We start from the raw sequence: 541 nt of genomic DNA, 5'->3' as shown, positions 1-541 counted from the left end.
CACCTTTATCCAGGCCCAGCTCCACCTTTATCCAGGCCCAGCTCCACTCACATCTCAGCCCTGCGTCAAGCTGCGCTAAACAACCAGCCTCCTCTTCCTGAAGCTCTTTGACCTCATCATCTCATCAGTATCTGGGCCTCATGTTTCGTGGTCATGAAAGTTATTCTGACCACGAAATCATCCTTATTCTACTTTGAGTTAAAAAAAAACAACCTGCAACCAGATGCGCCGGTGTTCCGGTTTAACGTTAACGAGTGACCGCATGAACTGAACCGGAACACGGGGGGGGGGGGGGCTGCATGTTTCATCACGTTATGTTTTTTCCTTCTAAATCGTGATAATGACGAACGTTAACAGTCGACAAAGTTCCGCATGCAGTGGACGTTAACTTAACCCAGCAAGTCTGAACGGTAACGGAACATAACGTAACTTAAACTGTAACGGAGGGAAATGAAGACGCTGTAGACATCTGAACGCTGATTGGCCAAGACTCGACACGTCAAAGATGTTCTATTGTGAAGATCACGACATCACCTTTTCT

Source organism: Anarrhichthys ocellatus, unplaced genomic scaffold, assembly GCF_004355925.1.
Source record: "Anarrhichthys ocellatus isolate YVR2014 unplaced genomic scaffold, GSC_Weel_1.0 scaffold6629, whole genome shotgun sequence".
Classification (NCBI taxonomy): domain Eukaryota; kingdom Metazoa; phylum Chordata; class Actinopteri; order Perciformes; family Anarhichadidae; genus Anarrhichthys; species Anarrhichthys ocellatus.
Note: the sequence above shows the minus strand (reverse complement) of the source record.